This window comes from Puma concolor, chromosome C2 (assembly GCF_028749965.1).
Source record: "Puma concolor isolate L17-30 chromosome C2, mPumCon1.1.hap2, whole genome shotgun sequence".
Classification (NCBI taxonomy): domain Eukaryota; kingdom Metazoa; phylum Chordata; class Mammalia; order Carnivora; family Felidae; genus Puma; species Puma concolor.
Window position 1 is genome coordinate 153,814,260 of NC_141675.1, and position 27,471 is coordinate 153,841,730.

General features: G+C 51.8%; 1 long non-coding RNA gene across 1 annotated transcript in view; it reads right to left on the reverse strand.

The window, feature by feature from the left end:
- Nucleotides 1-1,040: 1,040 nt before the first annotated feature.
- The window catches only part of LOC147577623 (uncharacterized), a 59,806-nt gene continuing 33,375 nt past the window's right edge, over nt 1,041-27,471 (reverse strand). Inside the window, exon 2 of the long non-coding RNA XR_015255877.1 lies at nt 1,041-1,489. This is a non-coding gene — a long non-coding RNA (uncharacterized LOC147577623). The remainder of the gene's footprint in view (nt 1,490-27,471) is intronic.

Consider the following 27,471-nt stretch of genomic DNA (forward strand, 5'->3'; position numbering starts at 1 on the left):
CACAGGCCCTGTCCTGACACCTGGAGGGCCGCAGCTCAGATGAGCAAAAATCTCCCAAAGGCTTCTGAGGAAATACATTGTACATGCACACAGGGACCTCCAACGTGCGTTTCTTCCAGAAAAACATCCCACAGAACTTGTTGATCACAAATGCCAGTGTCCTGGTGACAGACAGGATCGGGTCCCGCTATGTGAAAGGGAGGGACACCTTCTAAACTTCATTCACACACGTGTGCTCTCTCTCACCCTCTCTCTGTCTCTGTCTCTGTGTGTCTTTCTATCTCTGTCTCTGTCACCCCTTGTGTCTGACTCAGCCCCACCGGTTAGACCCTCAGGTCACCAACTCCGATCCCTCTCAGGCCTCCCGCAAGCCTCCGTTGGTATGGCCCCATGCTCAGCGGGCAGCGATGAAGTGACACAGAGTTAGCATTCAGAACACCTCACTCCCCCCTCACCTCAGCCTGACTCTGGCTCAGAGATCCCCACACGCGGCTGAGTAGAAGGCCAGGCCAGCGCAAAGAGGATTGGATAGGTCAGCGTATGCGATGTCACACGAGAGACAGGCAGGGGCCGTGTGGCTCTGGAGTCCCTGGCTCCAGACCCCGCCGGGCCTCAGTGTCACCCCTCACAGTGAGGAGCCGTCTGGAGGAGGCGTGGTCTGCAGAGGCCAAGGGCACCCGGCACGGTCTGGGACATGTGCAGTCAAGAGGTGAGCAGAGGAGAAGAAACCAGCAACGATTACTAAAAAGGAGGGATTTGGAGAACCTCCTTTCATTCAACAAACACTTGCCGGGGCACCTGGGTGGCTCAGGCGGTTAAGCATCTGACTCTTGGTTTTGGCTCAGGTCATGATCTCACCGTTCATGAGTTTGAGCCCCGCATCAGACTCCACGTGGGGCTCTGCACAGACAGTGTGGAGCCTGCTTGGGATTCTCTCTCTCCCTCTCTCTCTGCCCCTCCCCCCACTTGCTCCCTCCCCCCCCCCCCAAAAAAAGAAATAAATAAACTTGGAGGAAAAAAAAAAAAAAAACACTTGCCACCACAGAGCACAGTCTATGTATTCGGTGCTGATCTGGTCACAAGGGGCCTCAGCAGTGAACCAAATAGACAAAAATCTCACACTTATGGAGTTGGCACGGGAGGGAGGGCACTTTGGGACAGACGAGGGACCAGATAAATAAGACATCGGATCTGCCAGGTGGGAATAGAGACTAAGGAGAAAAACCAAGCAAGGAGGGGAAGACAGCGTTGGGAATGGGGCAGTTGAAAGTGTTGTCTTAGCGTGCGGCTGCCATCACAGGCACCCAGACCGTGTGGCTCAAACCACAGACGTTTGTCTCACGGTTCTGGAGGCTGGACGTCCAAGATCGAGGTGTGAATGGGGTTGGTTTCTTCCAAGGCCCCTCTCCTTAGCTCGTGGATGGCAGCCTGCTCCCCGGGTCCTCGCAGGGTCGTCTGTCTGTGTACCTCTGTGTCTTAATCTCGTCTCCTTATAAAGACACAAGTCAGGTTGAATTAGGGCCCACCCTCGTGATCTCGTTTTACCTTAGTTACCCCTTTAAAGACCCTGTGTCCACATAAGATCACATTCTGAGGTCCTGGGGGTTAGGACTTCACCTCATGGATCTGGCAGGGACACGATCCAGCCCGTAACGGGTAGGGAGGCGGCCGGATGCCTTCTGTTTGTCCCCGCAGATTCATTCTCCACGATTTTCCACTCTGCTCTTTGCCCCAGGACATCGGCGGGTGAGATGCATAGATGGCCCCCTGCCTGCCGGCCTCCTCTGGGCCTGTGGGGGAGGGGGGACGTCAGGAGACCACAGTGAGTGTTGTGGCGTCTGCTCCCGCCTCTCCCTACTGGGTTCCTTTGTGGACATGCTTCCTCTCTCCAGGTTCTGCCCATGGCAGCTTTTCCCTCCCTTTGACCCCTCAGGCCGAGTTGGTGAGAGATTCCCCCCTACTGCTGGTCCTGGGGCGCTGCCCCATCCAAACACTGCCCACAGCTTGGAAAATGGTCCCTTTACTAAGGGACCCCATTTCAGCAGGTCATCTAACCAATACGGGGGCCAGGGCAGGCCTCCCTGAGAAATGATCAGAGAAACAAGAAGGAGATCAAGAAACAGTGGTGTCCCAGAAGCCAAGAGAGCGTCAGGAAGGCAGCTGTGATCTGCAGCCAGAGGTACAGAGGGTATGAACTGGACAGGCGGCCATGAATACAGAAAGGCCCAGGGACCGAGCAGTGGCGGTCGTTGGCGGGGTGGCGGGAGACGGGACGCTCAGCACGCCCAGAGAAGCTCTTTTCATTAAGGCGAAGAGGAGCGAACGTCTCAAAATCAGAAGTGGGACGCTTGGCCAACTAAGCCACCCAGGCATCCGCATGATGTGCACTTTTAAAATAGGTTTTAATCCATTTTTTAGGTTTATTTATTTATTTTGAGAGAGCGGGCACAAGTAGGGGAGGAACAGAGAGAGGGAGAGAGAGAATCCCAAGCGGGCTCCTCACTGTCAGCGCAGAGCCCGACGCGGGGCTCGAACTCACAGACCGTGAGATCATGACCTGAGCCGAAGTTGGACGCTCAACCGACTGAGCCCCCCGGGGCACCCGTGAGTGAATTTCATTGCAAGAAATGACACCAAACACCTTAGCTATGCCGCAGTCCACAGTCAGTGAATGGGTACAGGCTGACTTGAAGCACTCAGGGCTCCCAGTTCTGCATGCAACACAGGCAGGAGGGCATGTGTGCGTGCGTACAAACATACACGAGCCAACGAACAAACTGTCATGTGGGGCCTGAACTGCAGAGTTGATTCGGTTAGCAGAGATGGCTATCTCCCACTGAAAGCTGAACAATAATGCTAGTCTAGCTTTGAAGATGAGGCCCTGTCTGTCCACGCTACCTCGCCAAAGATATGTTTTATATTACCCCTTGATTTACGACGCGTTCTCCATATTCTTGTTGTTTGGGTGCTGAAGTGGTGGGAGATCTCCTTTTTAAATGGCCCCTCATTTTTAACAGACTTTATTTTTTAGAGCAAAATGGAGTAGAAAGAACAGAGTTCTCATGTGGCTCCTGCCCTCACACATGCACAGCGTCGCCTACTAGCAGGGTCTCATACCTTAATGTGCACTTTTTTTTTTAATTTTTTTTCAACGTTTTTATTTATTTTTGGGACAGAGAGAGACAGAGCATGAACGGGGGAGGGGCAGAGAGAGAGGGAGACACAGAATCGGAAACAGGCTCCAGGCTCCGAGCCATCAGCCCAGAGCCCGACGCGGGGCTCGAACTCACAGACCGCGAGATCGTGACCTGGCTGAAGTCAGACGCTTAACCGACTGCGCCACCCAGGCGCCCCATTAATGTGCACTTTTTTTTTGAGAGAGAGAGAGAGAGAGAGAGAGAGAGAGAGAAAGAGCCATGTGTGAGCAGGTGGGGCAGGGTGGTGTAGAAAGACAGAGAGAGAGAGAGAGAAAATCTCAAGCAGGTTCCACACCCAGCATAGAACCCAACATGGGGCTCGATCTCATGACTGTGAGATCATGACCTGAGCCAAAATCAAGAGTTGGGCCCTTAACCAACTGAGCCACCCAGGCATCCTCATAATGTGCACTTTTAAAATATGTTTTAATCCCTTTAAATAACCACGGAATTTTTCCAAAATCTTCCTGACAAGAATTAGCCCTCACGTGTCTCAAACAAGGACAAAGGACTTGAACAGACATTTCTCCAAAGAAGATATATTGATGGCAAACAAGCACACGAAAAGATATTCAACATCGACAATCACTAGGAACACGCAAATCAAAAACACAATGCAACTTTACACCCATCAGGATGGCTATTGTTAAAAAGCCAAACCAAACAGAAAATCACAAGTATTGGCCGGAACGTGGAGAAATTGGAACTTCTGTGCATTGCTGCTGGGAATATAAGGTGATGCGGCCACCGTAGAAAACAATATGGCAGCTCCTCAGGAAGTAAGAGTTGGAACCAACAGACTGAAGGCTTTCTTACAAATGGTTCTCAAAGCCAAGAGTTAGGTCCATGACAAAGCCTCCCCCCTCCCTCCTGTGCCTCGGCCATGCCGTGCTGATAACCACCACCCTGGCGTTAGCTGCTTGCTTTCCAGGCCTGACATAATCTTCCTTTATGCTCCATTTCCAACAAGGAGATTGGCATCAGCAGACCCCAGTCTCTTGGGTGTCCCTGAGAGGCAATGAACCAGCAATAGGTAAGGGCCCCACCTCCCCGTGGAGACAGAAGAAATACGGTGGATGTCCGTTTACACACAATGCAGAACCATCTTCTTCGAAGCATACGTTGTCCAGCCAGTTACAGGAACACGTTGTTTTTCCTCAAAGGGGATTTTAAAAGAAAATATTTTAAAGGACATTGAGACCGTATAGCCCAGCCAGCCAGCCTTCCAGCTACAGCTAAAATCAGAGTCCAGTTTCAAAAATGGACAAAGGATTTGAACAGACATTTCTCCAAAGAAGACACACAGATGGCCAACAAGCACAGGAAAAGACATTCAACATCACCAGTCCGACAAGCTGGAAGACACAAGAAAGCAGCTTCTCTAGAAAGGAATGCACGCAGCTGACACCAGATTTTAAGTCAGTGAGACCTGTTTGGACTTGGGATTTCCAGAATGGTAGAGAATACATTTGTCCTGTTTGAAGCCACGGAAGCCAGGGTCTACTGTTACAGCAGCAACAGAACAGATTCAGTATTTTATTGTGTATATATGTGTGCACGCGTATCCCCACTCTACCAAAGGTCTTGGTAGACAGACGTCTGATTCGCCTCGATAGCTCATGGACCCAGAAGGTTCCATCACACAGTGTGCTTCGTATATACTGGTGCTACTCCACCTGTCCATTGGTAATTTTTTCAATGACACAGAATAGACACTGGTGGGGGCCAACGTTCATTCCTAGGCCCAGAAAAATGGGACTGGGATGCAAAAAGGAAAGGAGAAGGGTGCCCTCGGGGTTGCCAAAATCTCTCAACCAGGAAGAGGCCTTCTGAGAAGAGACGGGGCCCAAACCAGACCACAAGGAATTGCTTCCCTGGCCTGTAATTACCTCATTTGGTAACGACCTGAAACCCAGGCTGCTTGCTCCCAGGGGAGCCTGGGGCTGCTGAGTCATGTTCAAGGGCCTTCGCCTCCTGCTGACCCCACTCACCAGCAGGGCTAAGTAGCTGAGTAGCTGCAGGACATCAGAAGATAGAGTCTGTGGTCAGAGCGATGGGGAAGGTCAAGGCAGGTGCTGGGTGCCTGGATGCTGGAAAGGAGGCTGGGGGGGGGAGGGGCAGGAGGTGTCCCCAGGAAGGAGACTCCACTGGGGAACCCCTGATCCCGACCCAGCGGTCAGGACACAGGAGTTCCCTGCTGAGCTGGGAACGGTCACAGCATCTGGTGGCCCAGCCCAGACCAGTCAGGCCAGATGTATGATGACACCGAGACCCTAATGATCCTCACAGCTGACCGAAATCGGAGAAACACTAAAACAATAAATCCAGAGAAAAACTCGCCTGCTGATTAAGGCAAGGTGATAAGATCTACGGGTGGTTTCCTTAAAAAATCGCTGAGGGGCCTCTGGGCTCAGTCGGGTAAGCTTCCGACTTCGACTCAGGTCACCATCTCACGGTTCACGAGTTCGAGCCCCGCACGGGACTCCGTGCTGACAGCTCAGAGCCTGGAGCCTGCTTCGGATTCCGTGTCTCCCTCTCTCTCTTTCTGCCCCTCCCCCACTCATGCTCTGCCTGTCTCTCTCTCTCTCTCAAAAATAAATAAACATTTTTAAAAATTAAAAAAAAAAAAAAGGAATCTCTGAAATGTTGTTCAAGACAACCTTCCTCTGAACCAACATGGGTGGCAGAGTTACTATGGACTGGGCAGCGAGGACACAGAGGTGACATTTCCAGTCTGTAGCGGGGGATGAAAGGACCTTGGGAATAATCTGGCGGGCGCTCCACACAGCACAGTCTTCACAGCAGGAGATGAGCCCTAGAGGGATCAGTACCCACTTTACAGAAGAAACACTGAGTCTTGGGAGGTCGGCAAGTCACCCAGGGTCGGGGGGCAAGTGTTTTAGCCGGAGTCATTCAGCGGGTCAGCTGCCAGACCATTAACAGCAGTCCCCTGCGTTCCTTCCACGTCCCTCTGCCACACAGCCAGGCAGCCCAGCTGCGGGTCCCGAGACAGGAAGGTATCGTGTTCCGAGCTGGGGCTGCCTCACTGCCTGGCCCTCGGTGAGGTTTCCTCTCTCTGCCTCAGTTCCCTCCTCTGTAAAATGGGGAAAGCACCTCCATCACAGGACGTGGTGAGGAGTCATTGGATCCTCACACGTAGCTGCATCTCACAGTACGCGCTCAGTAAGTGGTAGTTCTTTTATTTACATTCTATTATCTCAGATTTTGAGTAGCTCTGTGACCTTGAGTGACTTCCTTTCTTTCTTTTTTAAACTTTGTCTCTTTTTGGGGCGCCTGGGTGGCGCAGTCGGTTAAGCGTCCGACTTCAGCCAGGTCACGATCTCGCGGTCCGTGAGTTCGAGCCCCGTGTCGGGCTCTGGGCTGATGGCTCGGAGCCTGGAGCCTGTTTCCGATTCTGTGTCTCCCTCTCTCTCTGCCCCTCCCCCGTTCATGCTCTGTCTCTCTCTATCCCAAAAATAAATAAACGTTGAAAAAAATAAATAAATAAATAAATAAACTTTGTCTCTTTTTAAAAAAAATTTTTTTTTAATGTTTATTTATTTCGGAGAGAGAGACAGAGCCCGTCAGAGCAGGGGAGGGGCAGAGAGAGAAGGAGACACAGAATCGGAAGCAGGCTCCAGGCTCCGAGCCGACGGCACAGAGCCCGACGTGGGGCTCCAACTCACGGACTGTGAGATCGTGACCTGAGCCGAAGTCGGACGCTCAACCGACTGAGCCCCCCAGGCGCCCCAAGTGACTTCCTTTCTTTGCAATCCAACGTAGAAGGTCCCTTCCTTCGGGAGTCAATCTTGGGGTAAGTATCCAACGCCTGAGAAGGAGAATCCCCAGAGGAAGACTTCCGCAAGCCGTCCGAGTCTGGCGAGCGGAATCCAAATTTCCAGCTGGACGTTGGTCTTTGGTTTCTCGGATGTTCTAAGGGGCTAATATGGTGAAAATGTTCTCTCACTCTGCTGCATCACTCAGAAGCTTCTTGTCAGGAGATAATATCTTATCAGGCACAGAGTCATTGCCTAAAAGCTCCAAAGAGCCCTCAAAGCCTTGTTAGAAGCAGCGGTGAAAGGTCATCATGACTTGTGCAGTTGGGGTGGGTCACCCGCATTTGTCTCCCTATTCATGTCACCGCAGCATGGGGTGTGACGGCGTGATGCAGGGGTGCGTGGGTGGGAATCCCTCCTGCCTGAGGCACAAGTTCGCCCAGCCTGAGAACCACCCCCTCCGGAGAAGAGGACCCTTCCAGCACTGCCCAGCTCGGCACTTGGCCCTGGGAATTTGCAGACAGCAACATCTGTTGGCAAGGAAACCACGGGGTCACTTAGAAGACACCGATAGCCCCCATGTGAGGGTGCTCGGCAGATGTGACAGCGTTCTCGCCTGCCTGGACTCGCGTGTCCCCCGCAGGCTTGGCCAGGATGCACATTCGTGTCATGAGCCCATCTCTCAGCTGAGCAAACAGCGGCTCGGAGCGCATCTGCTTGAGGGGACGTGATGAGAGACACAGCGGTGACAGCACAGGTGTCCGCAGAGGAGACCCAAGGCGCTGGGCCCCATTTCTCGGGGCCCCATCTCGGTCACTTTCCTCTGTGCTGAAGCCGGGCTCTCACTTCCTCCCTCTCCCTTATCTCCTGTGCGCACAGAGGAACGGAAACACCACAACGTGAGATTTATATCCAGCTTGGAGCCTCCTGTTGAGCCCCTGCCTGCTCCGCGGAGGCCCAGCCAGAGAGGAAACCAGCGATCAGGGAGATAAGGGGAGCACGCAGGGACTGGCCGCTTCCGCACCTTATCGGAACGTGGTTCCTTCTCCGCTCTCACTCTCGGACACATGCCCCTGGAAAGCGGCCTTCCCCCCTGGATTCCTTTCTAGGGCTGCTGTAACAAAGCACCACCAGCAGGGAGGCCGGGGGGGGGGGGGGGGGGGGCCAGAATCAGGATAGCACAGCCCTTGATCCCTTCCCAAGCCTCCAGGAAGGAGCCTGCCAGCCCCTCCCAGTGCCGACAGCGTCTGGCGGTGGCCGGCCATCCTTGCGTTCCTTGCCTGTGTCTGCCTCTGTCCTCACCTGCCTTCTTCCCTGTGTGTCCATGCAACCTCTCTTATTCTTCTGAGACACCAGTCATTCAACGTAGGGCCCGCCCTAATCAGCGTGACCTCATCCTGACTTCACCAACTGTATCTGCAAAGACCCTATTAAAGGTGACCCCAAATAAGGTCTCGATGTGAGGTTCTGGGTGGAAATGAATGGGGGGACACGATTCAACCTGCTACACCAGCGTCTCAGGGCCCCGTACCCATTGGCTCGGCCACGCCTCTCCCCAAAGCAAGCAGCTGGAGAAGACCATCCGGACAGGCATCAAAACAGCGTCCCGGCACCTGGCTGAGACAAGTCTTCCGTCATCAGGAAGGCTAGAGAAGGGGGCTTGGGGCCCCCTCCCTCGGCCACTTCTTCCGGGGCAAACATTTCATTCTTCCCAGGATGCCGAGGCAAATAGCTGAGAACCTTCCACTTTGGCAACGCCCCATCTCCTCTCACAGCTAAAGAATACTTGGTGTGCGTCGTCTGTGGGTGACTTAAGAGCCTTTTCCACGTATTCGAGTATAACACCGCACTCTAAAATTTCCGAAGGGGGTGGCTTGGGGGATGGTGGAGGTGGGATGTAGGAACACCAAGTTCGACTAAGTCCATGTTTAGGCATCAGGCATTGTTCCCTGAGTCCCTGCAAGCTGGAAAAGACACATGTCTGTCACATGCCCGTGTGGCCCTCATTCCTCAGCGACCGTGCCTCGTACAGAATGCCAACCACCTCGTTCTCCGGCTCTGGGTTTCCAAGGAGATTGCCCCCCAAGTTACGAGATTCTCCACATGGGAAAGGCCTGCAGTCGTGGTCGGAAGTCCTGGCTGGGGCTTCTGGGCTTTATGACCCTGGGCAAGTCAGTCGGTCCTTGGCCGGAGTTTTTGTACCAGTCATACAGAGAGAGCCGAGGGCGGAAAGGACACTAGTCTCATTGCCTGTCAGAATAGATCACATGGCGGCTGAGATGCGCACATCGGGTCAGAAAGGAAAGGGCGCACGGCGGACGGCCGCCCCCCACTGCAGGAGCCCTTCATTAAGGAGAGTCCAGCAGAAGGGAGAAGGCAGCCGCTTGAAACGCTCCAAGATTTGGACCCGAAGACCTGCTTAAAGCGTGCAGGCTGCTCCCGCTTCTGCACTCGGTTTATTCTAACACGGTGATTCTCTCCCCAGCCCCCCGGAGAGGCGTCACGGGCCTCTTGCTCTGTTTCCTCCCCAGCCAGCCCCCAGGTTTTAGGGAATCATTCTACCCATCACCCAGATGACACCTGATGAAAATAAAGAACACTGATCCCGTCTGAGAGAGAGACTCACAATTCACTTTGGGCTGGAAACATTTCCCTTTTTTTCCCTAGATGTTTATTTATCTCTAGGAGAGAGAGAGAGAGAGCACAAGAGGGGGAGGGTAGAGAGGGGGGATGGACAGAGAATCCAAAGCAGGCCCTGTGTCGACAGCAGCAAGCCCAATGTGGGGATAGAACTTGTGAACCGTGAGATCATGATCTGAGCTGAAGTCGGGCGTCCAACCAACTGAGCCACCCAGGTGCCCCGAAAAGAAATTTTTTAACCTGAACCAAGGGGCACCTGGGTGGCTCAGCTGGTGAAGTGTCCAACTTCGGCTCAGGTCATGATCACACGGTTCGTGGGTTCAAGCCCCGCGTCCAGCTCTGTGCTGACAGCTCAAAGCCTGGAGCCTGCTTCGGACTCTGTGTCTCCCTCTCTCTGCCCCTCCCTACTCACACACTCTCTCTCTCCCCCTCTCAAAAATAAATAAACATTAAAAAAAAATTTTTTTTTTAAAAGATAGTCTCACAGAAAAAGACTAACTCAGTGTTTCACAAATGAAAGAGGATCCATGATTTTTTTCTTCTCCCTTTAAGTGGGGTCTAAGCATTACTCGTGTCTGGAGGGGAAAAACCAGTGTTAGCATAGGTCTATGATCCAGTGGTTCTCCAAATGTTTCTCTGATCAGGAGCACCAGCAGCACCTGAGAGCTTGCTGGAAATGTAAGCCCTTGAACTTCACCCAGACCTCGGAATCAGAAACCCAAATCCGTGTTTCGACAATCCCTCCAGGGGATTCTGACACTGGCAAATCGTTATACCAGAAGCTGGACTTCCTGCCTTCTGTGATTGAACCCGTGACATTTCTGCACACAGTTTCCCTGCTACCTATTTCGCTTTGGAACGGGTCCCTTTGGACCAATCGTCTAACGCCACGGAAGGAGCTTGGGAGGAAGTCCTGGTGCTCGTCCTCCCTGGACTCACCCTTCCGAGGACTGCATCATTCACTGAGCACTGAGCCCTCCCAACAATCTATGAGAGTAAAAAAAAAAGATTATTAACTTCATTTCACAGATGAGAAAAATGAGGCCCAGAGAGGTTAAGCCATTTGCCCAAGGTCACACGGCTGACTGGGACACAGATGGGGCTGGGCCCACAATGCCCGATCCCCACACCCACGAGCTGTCAGCATCGTTCAGAGATGCATTCTAGAACAGAATAGATGCACAAATGGCAAACGATTTCAGAGGCTATCGAGTCTGGTGGGGGTTGCGGGGAGCGGGGGGCAAGGCGCAGGGTCCCCAGGCAAAGCCAGGACAAACCCGAGGTCCGCGGTTTCCTGGCGGGTGTCTCCCCCACTCTACCGTGTGCTTTGCACTTTGAAAAAGCCAGAGCCCTGGATGGCGGTGGAGGGGGCTCTGAGGCCGGCAGGCCCTTTGCGCGCCACTAAATTTCCAAAGCTTTCACAGTTCCCAAGATACAAGAACTCAAGACCCGAACTCATGTGAACAAAAGAATTATTTCATTCCAATTCATAATGAACCAAATAATTCTCCCCTTTGGAAAGGGGTATTTTAAGCCAAATAACTCTGGTTGCAATCGTTCAGCCTTTTCTAAGGAAGTCATTACTCTTCCTGACACATGACATCAAAGAGGATTTTTTACGTCAAGTCGTTCGAACCTGTTTCTGGCTTCTGTCAGGCCTGGATGTGGAACTGTCCTGATAAAAACACCCTCTCCAGTCTTTTCTCTTCTTCTTTTTTGATTTTCTTCCTTCCTCTGTCACTGTCACTTTTATTTTCGGGTGCCATCTGACCCATGCCTCTCCAGTCTCTGCTTACCAAGGCGAGGCTCCGCTTTTCTTGTTCTGGAATGTTCTGCCACAATTAGTTCTTCCCTCTATCCCTGTGTTCCGGAACCAGATTTTGAGCCCTAACCATTTCCGGGGGGCTGCCTGTTTTTCCTCGATGAAATATACCTTTAGATGGCCTTATTTTTGCCCCACGTCCGCCTCTTGAATCACTGTTCCTCCTCGTGTGACCACAATGTAGGTTTTCATCACAGACGTGTTTTTCCCAAAACACCTGGCCTCCAGAATCTGGCCCTTCTGTCTCTGCTGCTGTGTCATCTTTTTTTTTATTTTTTATTATTTTTTTTAATGTTTAGTTATTTTTGAGAGAGAGAGTGAGTGAGTGCGAGCAGGGGAGGGGCAGAGAGAGAGGGAGACACGGAATCCAAAGCAGGTTCCAGGCTCCGAGCTGTCAGCACAGAGCCCAATGAGGGGCTGGAACCCATGAGCCACGAGATTGAGACCTGAGCTGAAGTCAGACGCTCCACCAGCTGGGTCACCCAGACGCTCCTGCTGCCGTGTCATCTTAACAGTATGCCTACGTTTCCCACACTTCCTCAACAGGGCACCTGCCACCATGCAGCATCCCTGTGCCCCGGCAGACCTTACCAACTACCCGGGAAGACAAAACCTGTACGTACCCAATGTCCAATTTACAAGCATAGTGTGCTCACCGGGAAGCTTCCGTAATCCACGTCCTTGGTGAGCCACATGGTTGTGACAAGGGGGTTACGGATCCCGATGCCGATCAAGTATTAGCTAAAAGTTGAACACGCGTGGCTGTCCTTCAATAATAGGTAGGTGCTTTTAGGATTGACAAAACCCAAATTCCTTAAAAGAGTTAGGAATTTCTAACACCTCTTTGACAATCTTCGCTTAATCAACAAATGCCAAAATCCTATGGATCTTTAAGATGTGTTGCCATCACACGGGACCTTCATTTTCCAAAGACTCTGGGAGCCCCTGGTCTGGGCAGTAGATGTCCTGGAGGCTAAGGTGTGGGAGAGGTGTGGACGGGCTTTGAGCAAAATGTTGTCACCTGGGTGGTGAGTGTGAAAAACACCTTGCTCCTGGCAGGGGAAGAGCCTGAGGAGAGGTGTGGACACGAAGAAGCAGATCTGACCTTGGCCTCTGTCCCCCATTCTGCCCCGCCCCCACCTCCTATGTACTTGCTCGTTGGCATCCGGAGATCAGAAAACACTTTTTGCTCGGGACAGCCACTCGCTTGGGCAGGTTTGAGCTCTCGGAACACAGGTTCCCCCCCCCCCCCCGCCCCGCCCCATTCTCCCGCACCTCTGCTCCTTGCTCAGCCCCACCTGGCCAGGCCAGATGACTCCATTGAAAATGCCAGCCCCTAGACCAGAAGCCTCACCCAGGGCGGCAGGCAGAGCCGGAGGGATGTCCGACGTCTGACGGCACAGTGCCAGGTGCCTGGTCTGTCCCCTGTGAAGCCCACTGGCCCGCCGAGGAAAACAGATTCACTTCCATCATGTGTTTGGGGTGAAAGGCAGAGACTGTTGAATCACCTGGACTTAATCTGCATGAATAATAACATGCTGGGAATATTCAAGTGCTGTCGCCGTGAGAGCACTTTAACGATGCCAATGAAATAGCACAGCCTGGATTGCCACCTTCCAAGCTGAGGGGGTAACCCACACGCCCCCCCAAGTTAAAATCCCTTTTTTGAGTATCCAGACCCAGCAGCTCACCCTCGGTGGGCACAAGGCCGACACTAGGATGGGAAGCCAGCACGTGCAAGCTCCTTACTCCTGGCACCCCACCAGGCACTGACCTTCGTCCCCGTCCACGGCCCCGAAGCCAGGACCGCCCTGCTAAGTTCAAGGCCCACATTGTATGAGCACCCTCACCCCTGTGTGGCCTCCTGTGCGGCAACCCACAGCCCAGTCCTCTCCTCGTTCCGATCCCTTATCCCCTCACTTCCAGGACGGATCCAGCCTCTGGAGAGCACATTCCGCACGAGGCCCGCCAGCTTTGCCCCCCCACTCAGCCTCCGTCACCACTCCAGCACCTCCCTCCACGCTCCTGCCACAGTCCAGCTCTCACTGTCCCCCAGATGGGCCGAGGCCACTCCGTTTGCAGTCCTTCCTGTCCAGAGAATGGCCTTACCCCTCGAGCTCCAGAGATTTCTACAGTCTCTCCAGAACCCTTATGGTGGGTGTCGCCTGGGCGGCTCAGTCGGTTGAGCGTCCAACTCTTGGTTTGGGCTCAGGTCATGATCCCAGGGTGGTGGGACCAAGCCCCACATCAGGCTCCACGCTGAGCGGAGCTCAAAATTCTCTCTCTCCGTCTGCCCTTCCCCCACTCACGTACGTGCATGTGTGCACTCTCTTTTCTCTAAAACAAAATTTAAAAAAAATTGAAAGAGTCATATTAGAGTGGTAGATTTGGAGTTTCAACTTTACTTCTCTAACGTTATCATGTCACACTTTTATTTTTTTTAATGCTTATTTATTCTGAGAGAGAGAGAGAAAGAGAGAGAGAGAGAGCATGTGCGCAAGCAGGGGAGGGCCAGATAGAGAAGGAGAGAGAGGATCCCAAGCAGGTTCTGCACTGTCAGCATAGAGCTGTGAGATCTCACGAAGCCTGAGATCATGCCCCGAGCCAAAGTCAAGAGTCGGACACTTAACTGAATGAGCCACCCAGGCGCCCTCATTTCATACTTTTAAATACTTTAGCAAAAGGAGAAATATTCAGCCCCTTTTGCTACCTTGTCAAAGGGTCACGATGTCATGCTCTGTCTCTGCAGCTGGGAGCTGGGGCTCTCAATTCCATGCATCTGCTGTACACAATCACGTAAGCATCCCGAGACGCCCCGCTCCAAGGCACAGCCGTATCTGGCCCACGTGTCACCCCACCAGGTCACCACGACTGTTTTGTAAGAAAACCAAAACTTCCGACTTCATTACTAAACATCCAGAGACGTGTGTTTCTTGGATCCTGGTAGAAGGGCAGCACTGGCTTCAATGGAAACCTCGCCAGCAGAAACCCACGTGCAGACAAAGGAGAAGTGAGCACGCTGCCCACTGTTGTGGTTTTTGCTTTTCTGGAAAGTTTAGTTTGTACGTCCTTGGGCTTAAGTCACTCTGTAATATTAGCAGGCAAAATTTCCTCAGAGTTACATGGGGTTTCTGAGCTCGTAGAGGTCCGTGAATGTCACCACGTACATTCCTCCTCCTGGGATAAAACTCTCCATCCTTTCTGAGTTAGGGTTGCCCAGTCAGAGCCGTTTCCTTTCTCACACAGTACTCGGAGGCTTTCAATGCACTCTCTGAAGGGAGGGTCAGACTCAGAATCTAGCTGCCAGTTTCGTTTCCTTCCAGCATTTGGAGTAAGCTGGGTATCAGAAGAAAATCTGTTACCCCAAAATGTGTCTCTTTGGCATGTGGATTACTTTAGGCTGATTACTTTTAAGGAATAGAAGACTCACAAAGTTTTCCTTTTTTGCCTCCCCCCCTCCCCCGCCCCAACCTCCTAAAAGAATTTAATTTTTTTTTTCTTTTTTTTTTTTTTTTTCAACGTTTTTATTTTTATTTTTGGGACAGAGAGAGACAGAGCATGAACGGGGGAGGGGCAGAGAGAGAGGGAGACACAGAATCGGAAGCAGGCTCCAGGCTCTGAGCCATCAGCCCAGAGCCTGACGCGGGGCTCGAACTCACGGACCGTGAGATCGTGACCTGGCTGAAGTCGGACGCTTAACCGACTACGCCACCCAGGCGCCCCCTAAAAGAATTTAGATAGAGGGCCTGTTCCAGAAAGGGAGCCATCGCCATAGACAGCTGTCGTATGATGTGAACTAGGTATGGCAGACAGAGCAAGGCTTGTTCGATCAAAGTCCTCTCTAGGTCCCGTTGTTTCTGGGTGGTCCAGCAAAGATTCATTTACCAAACATTCACTCCTTCCATTCTTCCTGTGGTTTGCCTTCCTTCCCTTTGAAGCTCCAGCTCTCCACCCCTTCTCCTCAGTCCAAAATGACACATGTACCTCATTTTGCCGACTGTCTTTGGAATCCCTCAGGCTTATGTGGATTCCCCATATGTGTGTGATTAAATTTGATTTTCTCTTGTTAATCTATCTCATGTCAATGCAATTCTTAGATCAGCCAGAAGAATCTTGAAGGGTAGAGAAAAAATTTTCCTCCCCAATAGCTGCTTCCTTCCCCAGGGCCTTTGGTCTCTCTCCGGATGCCTGGATCCCATTTTTGTAGACTAACCAGTTTTCTAAACCCATTTGCACTCTCTGTCCTGGGTTCCTTAGAGCTCTTTTCCAGGCATCCACAGATAGATAGATAGATAGATGATAGATAGATAGATAGAAAGATAGATAGATAGATAGATAGATAGATAGATAGATAGATCCTGTTAAGATGAACTTTTTGCCCTGTGGTAGAAAGAGCAGCTGATCAAACAAGCAAAGTTTCATTTTGGGATCAGGTGCGGTGCAGCAACCAGACCTGATCATTCGCCTTCGTCCCTTGACTTGAAAAATGCCCGCAAACAACCACCTGGGCTTTGCTGAAAGGTGCTTTCATATTGACGAGGGTTTTTCTGTTTTTCTTTCGTGTGCCCAAAGGGAAGTGACCTGATCACAAGAAATCTCATCCAATGGAAATGCCCCCAGGAATGTTATGGGGAGAAATAAACACACACGAAGGGCTGTGGGCTCCAAGGGGCAGTTGGGTAAGTATAGCATATGCAGCATGATTACTAATGTGATGAGGGTGAGGACTCCCTAACTACTGGGTGACTCCAGCGTCAACATCCAAACAAAGATAATGACAAGTTGAAGGGGACAAGGATGGCTTGCCCTTGAACACATTGCTATGCCATCAAGTCAACAATCTGTGTAGCTTCTTGACTTCTCAAAATCTGACTTCACCACTTTCTTGAAAAGCTTTCTCAGCTTTTCCCTGCCCCTTCCTCTACCTCCCACCTGACTCAGGCAAAATTCCCTGAGAGGTCCTCCAAAACAAATGTTGAAAGTTATTTAAGGAATTAAAGTTATTCAGCTTCAAAACACTCTCTTTCCACAAAGGTAAGTCCCTATAAAAATATTATCCCGGGAACTGAAGCCAATGTTCTGAGGGCGAGGGCTGGCAAACTATTTTACGTAAGGACAAGATAGCAAGTCGTTTCAGCTTTGTGGGCCGTTCATTCTCCTTGAAGCCACTCAGCTCTGACACTGGGGTGTGCAAAAGCAGCCACAGATAATACGTAAGTGAACGGGCATAAATATGTTCCAACAAAACTTTATTTATGGATTTAAATTTCATATAATTTTCACGTGTCACAAAATAGTGTTCTCTGGGTTTTTTCCCCCCATTTTTCCCGTTAAAAAAACTTCGTCAGCTTGTGGGTCACACAAAAGCAGGGGTAGGTTGGTTTTGATTTGTTGGTTTTGAAGAGTGCAGACCCCTGATCTATGACATTTTATCAGTAACAGAATCATTGTGCTTACCTATAATAAAGCCCATGTACGTTGTATTGTGTATGTGATAAAAGATACTCAAAAGAATCTATGAGGAGATTGATGTTCTAGAATTCTCTTCCCGAACTCCTCCAGCAGGTTACCTTATAATGTCTAGGTGCACCCACTTTGGAGACATCTGATCTAGCAAATGAGGAGAGTAAACTCCTATGAGATTTGCATGTTCTATTAGTCCCCTGTTTCAAGAGATAAAGGAACCACGGGGCACTCAACATCTCAGTTTGAGCTATTTTGATAAATGCAGACGTGCTGGCTCGTATTCACAAAGCCTAAACATGAGACAAAAAAAAAGAATTCAGTATTTCAGGATCTGAGGAGGACCACGCTAAACTCATTCAGCTCCAATTCTGCAGAAGCACTTTGGGTGGCTCAGAACCAGTGAAACCTGTACTGTGGGGACAATAGGTCTATTATCTTATCTCAGTTGGAAAAGGATTGCTGGGCCCTCCATCCACCTCCTTCCTTGTCTTCTGTAGGGCATGAAACCATCCCAATTTCTTTTTCAAACTCTGACAATAAATCTAAGGTGTCACCCTAGCCTTGGAATGAGCCATTACCGAATGCCCATAGAAACTGTCTATGTGGGGTATATCCTTGTTTATCTTCTGTAGTAGTGGGTCTCAGCCTAAATCTGGATCAGTCAACGGTATGATCACCCCAATCACCTCATGTTTAAATCTGTCCCCCAGACAGCTCAGAACTAGAGGTTGACTCAAGAGTGGTCTAAACAGCCCCTCCCCACTACCCTACTGTGTCTCTCTCAGTCTCTCTCTCTGTCTCTCTCTGTCTGTCTCTCTCTCTCTCTCTCTCTCTCTCTCTCTCTCTCTCTCTCTCGTGCGTGCACATACACACACATACACACACCCCTAAGGTAAAGCCACTGAAGCCAGACCCAAAGGGAAAACAGTGTTAGGGATAGCATGTCAAATGATCGTTACTGCTCCGAAGGTCCTTTGGTAGTTCTGAAACTGCCATCAGGCAATGTGCAGGAGACAGAACATTCCAGAAAGCTGGCTAAGGCACTGAGAATTTCCACAAAGGACTACAGAGATTGCCCCCATGTGCAAGGTGACCAGATGGCCCAGATTTTCCAGGTGAGTGTCCACTGAAAACATTCTATCTTCTTGTCTTTTGTGCATAATTGTACTCATAGATCAGGAAAGCAGGTCCTCGGTCAGACCGCGTGTCCTGATTTGAGAGTCGGAAACATATGGTCATAATCCCTCTGGAGATGAATTTTAAACATTTCTACAAACTGTGGCAAATGTACGCTCACTTCACTGGTCACCACATGCTCCATTCTACGTCTCCCTCCCACTTTGTGGGGTAAAGATGTCTGAGAACTTCTGCAGGGTCCAAAGACTGTGACACAGCTCCGGGGCCATTAGGAAACTTGTGGAAACTCTACATGAGCCATCCTTTGGCCTCTGAACGGCTTGAGATGAAAATCCTGGTGAACTATCTGTATACTGGAGGAGATTAAAATCAGGAAAGTAAAGAGAAATGGAGAGCTGGCACTTTGCACGGATGAAAGGCTCCCCGCACCTCCTGCCCGCGTGGCAGTCTGCCCTCAGTGCGCCCCAAGCATCAGCAATTGCCATGGCCCATTAGTACAGACGTCTTCTGCCTGATCCTGTCTCTCCAGTCGGGAAGAAAATCACGGGCCCCTGAACCTCCGTCGTCAGCTCACGCAAGACACAGCGGCAGATTGCCTTCCGAATTAATTCCTCTCTGTTGTCCTACAACGCGCTAATTGCCCATAATGAGCAAATTATAATAATTACGGACGATTACACAAAACCTTTGACTTAAGTGGCAATGCTTCACCCGTGAATTGCAGGGCCTTTCCTAAATATTAATTAAAGGCCACACCAGTCACCAGAACTAAGACCGTGTTGCCCACTTTAGAGGTGGGGAACACAGAGGCACAGGACAGCACACTTCTTAGTCTATTCCAAAAGACACACGGGCACATTTTCATTAAATCAAACTGTATAAATTGTCTGTAAGGAGTTAATTAAATAAACGGTTTAGCTTCCTAAAGAATGGTAGATAGCTGTTAAAAATTCCTATTTTCCAAAACAGATGAACATAGATAAAGAGAAGGAAAAATAAGATAAAAACAGAGAGGGAGGCAAACCATAAGAGACTCTTAAATACAGAGAACAACTTGAGGGTTGCTGGATGGGAGGAGGGTGGGGGATGGGCTAAATGGGGGATGGGCATCGAGGAGGGCACCTGTTGGGATGAGCACTGGGTGTCGTATCTAAGTGACGAATCACTGGGCTCTACTCCTGAAACCAATACTACATTGTATGTTAACTAAATAGAATTTAAAATTAAAAAAAAAAAAAAATCCTGTTTTCAAAGGCATAGGTAAGAATGCTGGTGTTGGGGTTTTATTATTATTATTTTATCTTAGAGAGATCGTGCACACGCAAGAGCTGGGGAGGGCAGAGAAAGGGAGAGAGAGAGAATCCTAAGCAGGCCCCACGTTCAGTGCAGAACCTGACACGAGCTCGAACCCGTGACCCTGGGACCATGACCTGAGCTGAGATCAAGAGTCAGACGCTCAACGGACGGAGCCACCCAGGTGATGGAATTTTAAATGAAAATGAAGGATGGTCGCAATCGCGTGTGAAGGTGTAAGTGTCTGTCTGGGTGTCTGGGTGTTTATGTGTGAAAACTATGCCATAAAGTTGGGCAAAGGTTTAGTCACCAGTTTCTGCTGGGATGATTTTTAGCTCTGCCCTGAAACTTTTCTGTCACTTCTAGATTTTCTGCCATAAACACCTAATGTCCCATAATAAGTATATAATAAGATTAAGAGTAAGAATATAATAAGAATCTCCTATAATAAGAAGAGCTATTTTAAAGACGTTTTTCGTTTTTAAAAAATTAAGGTATTTTCAAAGACTTTTCTAGTCCCTGTTTTTTTTTCTATTTCTTTAATATATTTTTTAATGTTTTATCTATTTTTGAGAGAGAGACAGAGACAGAGCACATGTGGGGGAGGGGCAGAGAGAGAGGGAGACACAGAATCTTAAGAAGGCTCTCGGCTCTGAGCTGTCAGCACAGAACCCGACGCGGGACTCAAACACATGAACTGTGAGATCATGACCTGAGCCGAAGTTGGATGCCTGAGCAACTGAGCACCACCCCCCAGGCACCTCTCCTAGTCCCTGTTTTAAATCAGTTTCCTTAATTCTTCAAATGTATCTGGGCCATCGCCTTTTCCACTCTCTCCTCACAGAAACGCAATCCCCAGTCGCTCTACTCTTGCTTATGGTGACTTAATAAGCATGACACAGGGTGGGACTCTGGCTTACGTTGCCCCGTGGCTGGAATTCACCTAGAGAGGCTAGAAACGTCCACCAAAGTCTGGAGATGAGGCATCGGACCAAATCCCAGGTCTCCAAGCAAGCGTCCCTCTGAAAGGGGTCAGGATCCCCCCTGGTTCAGATTCCATGGAGTGACTTTTGCCGGCCGCTGTTTTCCTGGAAATGGATGCGTGCCCGCACCTCCCTCTAAACCACCTCGGCTGTCGGGCTGTCCGGCCGGCCGTCAGGAAGAAAGGAGGGGGCAGCCGACATCAAAGACATAGCAACTGCCTGCGAAATCCTCCCCCGCCAGCCGGGAGGTGTGGCTTCTGCTGGAGGGCAGCTGCTCTCTCTTCTTGCCCTTCAGCCAAAGGGTATCAGGTTCACACTCCCCTGTAAATACCACCCTGACTCTTTCACATCCTTGCCCTAAACAAAACAGCAACCAGAGGTCAGGGGCCAAATCTGACACGTCCCCCCCCCCCAACCCCAGGACGGGACGTGTGGAAGGGCTCCTGTCCACCTGCCACACTCCAAAAGGAAAGAGTCAGCCCCCCTTAATGTCCTTCAGATCTGCCCCTCGGGCCACTTGGCTGTTGCTAGGGGCTCAGGGGACATGGAGCGCTGGGGGATCCTGGCCTCGCTGGGTGCCGTGGAGCACCGGCTGCCCCTCTCTGCGTCCGTCAGGAATCTGGCTGCACGTGGAGAGCAGGGGACACGGAGCACCGCGGGCAGAGCCGCAGCCTGAAGTCGTCTCTGGCTTGTGACTCTGCAGGGTGATTCAGCTCAGTTTGACTGGTCTCTGTGGACACAGGGATCTCAGAGCAGGGCCTGCGCTGTGCCCCCCATTCTGTGAGGCTGCACTGCTTTTGCACGGAAACTTGCACAAGAGGCTTGTCTTCGTTAAACCCTGCGCGAAAGCTTCCTGTAGGAAGGACAGTCCTCCTGAGACCTGCCAGGGAGCTCGGGCCTGAGGGAAGGTGGAAGGGGCACCCCCCCTTCTAGGGGGGCAAAGCTGGCCGTTTGAATCACTGGCCTTTTCATCCCACTAAACGGGCCTGGGTGCCAAGGGGAGGTTTGGGGCCGGCGGTTCTGGGGGAAGTACTGAACACAAGCCACAGCGGGGAGGTGAGGAAAGACGGTGCCTGGGGCCTCCCTGCAGGGGCCTAGCAGGCAGAAGCCTTGGGTGCTCAGGAACTTTCTTTTACCTGCCAGCTCATGAGTCAGAGCCTACTTACTGTCCTTTGTGCGAAGCTGCAAACAGGAGCAAACACAATCTTTGCGCCAAGAAAGTTATAGCCCGGTTGGTTAGAACCTGTCCGTTTGGGGGCACCTGGGTGGCTCAGTCCGCTGAGCGTCCATGGCTCAGGTCATGATCTCGAGGTTCGTGAATTCAAGCCCCGCATCAGGCTGACTGCTGTCAGAACGGAGCTCACTTCTGACCCTCTGTCTCCCTCCCTCTCTGTCTCTCCCTGGCTCACGATCTCTCTTTCTCAAAGAAGAGAGGAGGGGAGGGGAGGGGAGGGGAGGGGAGGGGAGGGGAGGGGAGGGGAGGAGAGGAGAGGAGAGGAGAGGAGAGGAGAGGAGAGGAGAGGAGAGGAGAGGAGAGGAGAGGAAAAGAAAAAGGAATCTGTCCATTTTGAGAACGAGGATGGGAAGATGATGCTCAGCCTTCCTTTCCCTGGACTGATGGCCCAGCGTGTGGGACCCAACCCCTTCTCCAAAAGTCCCTGGAAGGCTCCCTAAGTCCCTCACTTCCTCCAAGTCCACCCTGCCCCATGTCTCAGGTTCCAGCTCTTTCCAGCTTGCAAGCTAGCCCTCTCCCGACAGAGCACCTGACCACAAATACCTTTCCCCAGGGGCCACCCACACCCACCTCCCCCACCCCTGTGGAGGCAGTGCTTGGGGAAGGCTCCTGCCGCCACCTCAGGAAACCACACCAGTGGCCCCGTGGACAGTCACTGTCCACATGAATGACCCCCAGGGAAAAGCGCTGTCGGGCCACTCCAGCTGGCCTGGCACACTCAGTGACTGGGGACGGTGTCGATGGTAACATCTATTGTCACCTATCCCATAGACACGTGTTTTCTGTCCCAAATATGGGACAGGGACAAAGCACAGAGTTGAGAATTTGGGAGACTTGGATTCCCACCCCCCCTTCGGGCTCTCACCCTTGTGTAATATAACATACAACTCTGCCTCAGTTTCCTCATTTGTAAAGCTGCTGACGAGACACCTCGAAATTCATTTCATCTGTGAAAGCAGCGTTGACCGTAGGGTGCCGGCTCGCCCTCAGGAACTGCGTCCTGGTGCTCATGCTCTCCTGCTGTCACCAGCTTCTCCCCTCCCTCACCCCAGAGCCAAGGCCCATCCCCACCAAGGCTGCCTGTCCTACATCCCCGTCGGTCAGTCTTGCACATGACAGCTAAGTCCCTAAGTGCCATTTCCCGGGTGGTTGAGAGGAGACTGTAATCCGGGACCAAGGGCACAGGAATGTTTTTTCTGGGGAGAGGCAGGGCTGAGGTTCCTAGAGGACCTTAACACCCAGCCTCCTTCCTCCTGCCTCTGCGGTAACCAGTACCATTAGGGGATCTCATCTCTCTAAAGGCCCAGCTGGTACCTTCAGCTTTGCTCAAAATTTAGTGCAGGGAGGGGCCCCTGGGTGGTTCAGTCAGTTAACAGTCCGACTTGAACTCAGATCATGATCTCGTGGCTCGTGAGTTCGAGCCCCACATCGGGCTGTGTGCTGTCAGTCCAGAGCCTGCTTTGGATCCTCTGTTCCCCTCTCTCTGTCCATCCCTTGTTTGCACTCTCCCCAAAATAAATGTTTTTTTAAAAAAAAGTGCAGGGAGGGGCGCCTGGGTGGCTCAGTCGGTTGAGCGTCCGACTTCGGCTCAGGTCATGATCTCACAGCTTGTGAGTTCGAGCCCCACGTCGGGCTCTGTGCTGACAGCTCAGAGCCTGGAGCCTGCTTCTGCTTCTGTGTCTCCCTCTCTCTCTGCCCCTAACCCACTCACATTCTGTCTCTGTCTCTCTCAAAAATAAATAAACAGGGGCGCCTGGGAGGCTCAGTCGGTTAAGCGTCAGACTTCAGCTCAGGTCACAATCTCACAGTTCGTGAGTTTGAGCCCTGCGTCGGGCTCTGGGCTGATGGCTCAGAGCCTGGAGCCTGCTTCTGATGATGATGAGCCCTAAATAAATAAATAAATAAATAAATAAATAAATAAATAAATAAATATTAAAAAAAATTAAAAAAAAAAGTGCAGGGAGAAAAACTGATCACTTTGGGCAGGGGGGAGGCGGGGGCTGAAGGCGGTCATCTTTTTGTGCCTCCAGATTACACTTGGGAACGTAGCAAAGCCACAAACCAGTGGGTGAAGATACACTGTCATCGCTGACGTTAATTCAGGCCCAGCATTATCAGCCGACACTGAAACGATCGTGCGAATACCGCCGGGTCAGAGCCCGCGGGTCAAGGCCAAGCCTGCCCTCGCACCTTGCTCCCGGGGCTGTGATGTCAGGGACAAAGAGGGCAGTGACACCGGCATTAGTAAGTGCAGGCAAGTTCTCAGGCCCAGCTGGGGGTAAAGGAAGGCCTCCTTGAGCCCGTTTGCGTAGCCGAGGACATGTGGCCATACTGCTGGCCTCGGCAGGGGGCGAAGTCTGCAGATCCCGCCCTCCCACAGGGGACTGCGGGTGGGGGGGAGGCAGGGGTGAGGAAGGCCAGCGTAACCCGCTACCCAAGCTGGCTGGACCTGTACCGGCTCGTGTGCCTGCCGACCATCACGTAGGCTCAGCAGGACCTATTAGCGAGATGTGAGCCTATGTGGGACAGGATGCTGGAGAGAATTCCCAAACTGGGGTCTGTGTTCGTTCCCTGCTGCTGCTGCAACCGAGCACCGCCAGCCAGGACTGAAACAACAAGAGCTGATGGGCTCCAGGGAGGACTCTTCCTGGCCTCTCCCACTTTGTGACAGCGGGGGGCAGTCCCTGGCGGTCCCGGCGGTCCGTGCCTGCAGACAGCACCCCAGCTCTGTGCTGTCCTCCTCTCCCGTGGACACCAGTCCTGGTGGCCTGGCACCCATCTAATGACCTCAGCTTGATTCCACCTGCAAAGACCCTATTCCAAATACGGTCGAATCCAGAGGTACTGACAGTTAGGACTTCAGCTTGTATTTGGGACGACACATCAGCCCACAACCGAGTTCACATACCTGGCCTCAAAAGAAAGGAAACACTATCACTCAGAATTTTTCACTGCGACAGTATAGCTAAAAAAAATATTAGGAAGTTTTGTTTGTGCCGTCATTTAAAATGGTTATTGGGAGGGGCGCCTGGGCGGCTCAGTCGGTTGAGCATCCGACTCTTGATTTCAGCTCAGGTCGCGATCCCAGGGTCGTGAGATCGAACCCTTCGTCAGGCCCTGCACTGGGTGTTGAGCCTGCTTAGGACTCTCTCTCTCCCTCTGCCCCTCTCCCCTGTTCACGCTCTCTTTTTCCCTCTCCGTCTCTCTCTCTAAAAAAAAAAATTTACTATTGAGAGACTATGTGGCAATATGACAAGACGTTTGTAGCAATGCTGAGTCATACCTCTGACTATAATTCTGTGCGAACAAGGCCTAGTGGGGAACTGAAAGGAGGGATTACAGACAATTTTTCTTTCAGCACTGTTGTCTTAAATTTCTCTTTATGTCATATACTTTTAAAATTAAAAAATGAGGAAGAAATGATGGTTTGCGTCATCTCTAACGCCCAACAGCGATGAGATTAGGGAAGGCAGGTCTGCAAACTTCGGGTTACTAACTGCAGAGGGGACAGAATGTGTGTCCCTTCAACTTCCAGGAACAGTTGGCGGGGCCACTGGGGCCACGTGACCGGGGAATAGGGAGCCACCTTGATGGCCAGGGTCATGGAGCTAAACATTTCATTGTTTCTGTGGCTAGAGAGACAGTGTGGCTTCCTCACTGTCTAAAGAGGAAGAGGAGGAATTGGCCCATCTGAGGAGCCCAGAATCAAAGTGAGCTCATCGAGCTGACATGGGAGGCATGGGCAGAAGCTTCTGGAAGTTTCACTGTCACGTGATTTCCTTTCCACCTTGGAGCCGCCCTGACAACTTGCTGTGTGTTTCACCCGGCACAGTTCACTCACTTCGGGAGCCCCCCGCCCGGCCAGCCTCCCACCGTCTCCACCGGCGTGTGCGTCTGACTCAGTATCTACCCGCTGAGCGTTCGGAGTGTGAAATCATTCCTCTGCGACTGGGATGGGGCAGTGGCAAACAGAGTCCCCGAGGGAGACAATCAGTGGACAGAATGCACTTTGTGGGTCCGTGGGCCATGAATGCCAAGAGGGACAAATAAGGCAAGGAAGAGTCGTGTTGGGCGAGGGGCTGTTTTGGCAAAGATGTCATGAAGAGAGGGACTGAGCATCTGTCCGGGAGCCTGGGAGAAAGAACACCTCCTCCAGGAGGACCAGCAAGGGCAAAGCCAGACAGGGGGGTGGGCTGGGGGGAGGGGAGGCACCAGCAAGGAGACCAGTGTGTCTGAAACAGAGCTGGCAGGAGGGGCAGGAAAGAGGCTGGGAGCCGTGGGGGCCAGACCACCTGGAAACAAAGATCTGGACTTGTGGATTTTAACCTGCGTGAAAAGGGAAAACAAGACAGGGTTTTGAGCGAAGGAGTGACATCTTTCAAAAGATCGCCGGGACTGCTGTGTAGGGGACGGCAAGGTGCAGACTGGGGACCAGCGCGGGAGAGACGATGCTGCCCCCCGAGGGCAGAACTGCCTAGATTCTGCACGGTTGTTAAGGGATTTCTGGATGGATCGGATGTGGGAGGCAGGGAAGAGTCTAGAACTCCAGCGTCTGGGTCTAAAGACCTGGAATAATGGAGTTCCCATGTGCTAAGATTGAAAAACCCCAACCGGGGCAAATCAGGAAAAGCAACGGGATGGAGAGGTCACAGTGGGTTGAGACTACGGTGAATGAAACCCTACTGAGCGAATGTAACCAATACTCCAATACTGAGGCTTCAAGCTGCATGTGAACTGAGGGAAACCCACCCTGCTTCCAGAAGTGCTGCCAGCCTCCTCGCCAGCCCTGTGATGTGCCAGGACTGTGAGCACTCCGTCCCCCTAGGGATTTGTGCAGCTACAAGAAAACGCTGCCCCAAGTGGGGGAAGATCCCCAGTGAACGATCTCCAACAGGGGGGCTCTTCGTGCTGAGAGGAGTGAAGGCTGTTCTCGGTGCTTCTCCTAACTAAACCTGGGACAGACTGTGGGGTTTTTTCACCCAGGAAAGGGGTTCTGACAGTGGGGAGAATAGGGACAAGTGGCTTAATAGCCACACAGATGCCACAAACCTGCCACAGTCAGGGCCTTGGGTTTGTGGGGGGCCCGGTAGGGCTCAGAACCAACGGCGGTAGGGTGGGAATGTGGGGTTATGGTCAGAAACTTTGCCCACTGCAGGAGGGACTGGGGAAGGCCGGGTGGGCCGGGTCCCTGAAGCGTGGGTACAGACAGGCCACGTGCACCCAGCAGCCAAGGCGGGACTGCCAAGGGGAGCTCAGGGCGAGATGGGTGGGAAGCCGTCAGCAGGGCCAGCGGTGGGGGGACAGGGGTACAGGGCAGAGGAGAGAGCAAGCTGGGAAACACCGGACACCCCTGCTCTGTCCCCCACTGCTTTGGACCACAGTGACCTTCTGAGCCTGTAGGATTGTCATATAAGATGCAGGATGTCCGTTAAATGTGGATTTCGGATGCACGCTGGATCATTTTTTAGCATAAGTATGTTTCAGGCAACACTTGAGACATACTTATACCGAGAAACTATTTGCTACTAACCCGAAGCTCAAATTGAGCTGGGAGTCCCGTTCTTTCACTTGCTTAACCTTTAGCCAGCCTCTACCAGAACTGTCCGAGGACGGGGTCCAGGGCAGGGGTCCGGCCCCCAGGGGTCGCTAGCACCTGCCACCATGATGGAGTGCTTGTGGCACCCAGACCAGCCCACACATGGAGCCCTCACGGGCTTCCTGACCACTGCGTTGCAGGTGGGAGAACTGAGTTTCCGAATTAACAATTCCCCAAAAAACGTGTAGGTGCGAATACTACTTACAGGTGGACACTTAGCCAGCACCTGTAAGGTCAGGCCCAGCTCTCCGAACTCTGGGCACGTAAGATCTCGTGTCATCCTTGTAACAACTCTCTGGACGACTCCTGCTGGACCCATTTTACAGA